At 37.4% G+C, this 3,092-nt stretch overlaps 1 long non-coding RNA gene across 1 annotated transcript; it reads right to left on the bottom strand.

Moving 5' to 3' along the window:
* Nucleotides 1-1,998: 1,998 nt before the first annotated feature.
* Nucleotides 1,999-2,803, bottom strand: LOC143600286 (uncharacterized). The gene is made up of 4 exons (XR_013147447.1): nucleotides 2,604-2,803; nucleotides 2,457-2,520; nucleotides 2,319-2,387; nucleotides 1,999-2,211 (listed from the first exon to the last, which is right to left on the bottom strand). It is a non-coding gene; the product is annotated as an uncharacterized LOC143600286 (long non-coding RNA).
* Nucleotides 2,804-3,092: the final 289 nt, after the last annotated feature.

Here is a 3,092-nt window from a genome sequence, read left to right on the forward strand (position 1 = left end):
ACCCGGTCCGGTTCCTACCCAAAATAACCGGGTTCCGGCAGGTTTTTTTTAAAAAGGTAAAACACAGGTCAAACTAGCCGTTGGAACCGGTTCCAACGGTAAATAGCCGTTGGAACCGGTTTTTTAGAAACAAAAGAGCCGTTGTAACCGGTTCCAACGGTAATATAGCCGTTGGAACCGGTTTTTGAGAAACAAAAGAGCCATTGTAACCGGTTCCAACGGTAATATAGCCGTTGGAATCGGTTCTTGTAGCCCAAAACCTATATATAAGTTGTTTTCCATTACTTGTTTCACCACCAAACTCAAAAACAAACTAAAATACTTCTCCTTTAACAAACCCGACCATCCAACTAAATATTATTATGGCACCCGTCAAAAAAACTAACAAGAAGGCTAAGAAGAGTGTTTTTATTGAACCCGTTCGTGCTATGGAGGACCTAAATGTTCTTGCGGTCGTCACCCATAACCGCAACTAAAATTATTTGTAACAAGTTCAACTAATATTTAGTTTTGATTTGTTTAATAATAACTACTTTTGTTAGTCATGATTAATTTTTTGTTACTTTAACGACGAACATTTTATTTATTTAAACAATAACTATTACAAACATTATTAAAACATAAACGATACTAAATATAACAACTAAAACTAAAAAACAAAGTCCGTCATTTTAATCCGGCGTTCTACAACGATTAAGCGTTGTCACCGGCGGTAGATGCTTGGGTTGTAGAGCCGGACGACTCTCCCACTTCTGCTTTTTTAGCATCCAAACTTCTTTTCTCTCGACAATACTTTTCGTATGTTTTCGTAAGTCGAGTTGGACCCTGCTTTAAGAAACTTCGAGCAATTTTTGCAACGAGCCATCTCTTGTGAGTCGGTCATGAGACACAAATCGTAATGAACCCAAACATCGGGGCATCGTGTTGTTTCGATCACCATAACAACGTCGCCATTAGTTGCCATTTCTTGTCGGGGTAACCTTAATTGTGATTTAGAGTGTGTTATATAGTTTTGAAAGTAGTTTAACTAACAACACACAACACATTGCTATTTATAGTATTTTTTTTAAGCTTAATATAGTAAAAAAAAACCGGTTCCAACGGTCAAAAACGGCTATATAGCCGTTGGAACCGGTTTGTAACGGCTAGTTTATTTGAATTTAAAAAAAAAAGGCGGAACCGGTTTTTACGTAATAACCGGTCCCCGTTCCTACCCTACCCGGTTCCTAAAAGTTGGCATTTCGGGGCATCGGTTCGGGTCGGGAATCGAACCGGTTCCTGACTGGAACGGTGCCATTTTCTACCCGGTGTGAAAAAACCCGATTCTGAACCGGTTCGGGTTTTTCAACAGTACTCGATTTGTGCACGTCTAACAGCGGCAATAGCAATAACAAACAACAATAATAACAATAATATATGTTGATTTTTTTTGTTAATCTTAACAATCATCTTATGGTCGTTGATGGTCCCAACTAATGAAATAGTTGTTGACGGTCCCATCTTTTAACGTGTTTGTTCATAACGGTCCGCGGCTAACAGAATCCTAATGCCGTTACTTGCAAGTCACTGGAAAAACGAGTTTGGCAGAAAAAGTCACATTGTTTCCCGGAAATCGCTAGTTTCAACCCCACCAACAAACTAACGACTAACAATTAATTACAGCATTGCTTGCTACAATAAAAGCTCAAATAACATCTTTTTTAATAAACAAAATTTAAATAAATGATCAGGGGCGCAGCTTCTCAAGGGCCAGGGGTTCCCCCCCCCCCCCCCCCCCATTTTTCCGCTTAGTAGTGTATATTTTCCGATATTCGGCCGAAAATTTGTATACGTAGTGTAAATTTACCCGTTTTTGGCCGAAAATTTGAGCCCGGCCCCCCCGAGTTTATGATTTTCACAATACATTACCCGTTTTTGGCCGAAAATTTGAGCACCCCCCCCCCCCCCCCCCCCCGACAAACTTGTCCAAGCTTCGCCACTGTAAATGATTCTTGCAACCCAAAATTTACATCACAGAAAAAATATAAAAATACAGTTTCACAATCACACATCATGTTTTCCAATGAAACAAAACTACAAAATAACATAAAAAAAATAAATAATCGGTTCACGACACAGAGAAAAAAGGTACCGACTGCTTTCCATTCTTTCGCACTATGCACGGGTCCGGCTGCATTCAGCATTTCTTATTGGGGAAAAATACGGATGTGCCTGCGTTTAACCAAACACAAACACGAACACAAACAGAACAATATTAATATTTTCAAAACATGCGCAACCAATTGACTAGTAATTAAAAAAAAAATTAAAAACCTTACCATTGCTTCTTTAGCAGTGGGTCTTTCTTGATGATCATACCGAAGCAACTTGTCAAGAAAGTCAACTGCCTGGTCAACCAAACGATACGTATTAACCACAAGCACGAGACGCATACATGTGAAAAGACGTTTCATTACCTCGGGGACGGCTAAATGTTGGTTATCAGAATTAATGAACTTTGGCCAAGGTTTCCTGCTATGCCTGCGTCAATAGATAATTGTATTACTACTTTTAATTTAATAAAGGAAATTAAAAAAAAGTCAAATTTAGCATATTTTACGAACCTTCCGACAAGTGCAATTAGATGTGGATCTAGCTCTAAGTGATACCTTTGTAAATAAGCATTTAACTCGTCTGTCCCTAATACCTATCTCAAAAAAAATAAAGAAATAAAGTCCATTATAATTCATGATTGTATATATTTATGACTAGGTCTGTAAACGAACCAAACGTTTAGTGAGCCGTTCATGACCGTTCGGCTTGTACTACGTTTATGTTCGTTTACTTAATAAATGAATGAACATGAACAATTTCTATTGTTCATTTAGTTAAACAAAAGAACATGAATGCATGCCTCGTTTATGAACGTTTCGTTTACGTTTGTTCATATATGTATGTTTAATTTATAATACTTTCACTGATTTTTTTAGGCCCGTTATAATTTCTTCTAGTTTATGAAATCAAGATATTACCCATTATAATCTTTTAGGCACATTATAAGTTCGTCTAATTTTATTCTTTTAGGCCCAATAGATTGATTTCAGTTTAAACTC

Source organism: Bidens hawaiensis, unplaced genomic scaffold (assembly GCF_021521415.1).
Source record: "Bidens hawaiensis isolate Kalapana, Puna unplaced genomic scaffold, B.hawaiensis_p1.1 tig00053902_1, whole genome shotgun sequence".
In the NCBI taxonomy this organism is placed as follows: Eukaryota; Viridiplantae; Streptophyta; class Magnoliopsida; order Asterales; family Asteraceae; genus Bidens; species Bidens hawaiensis.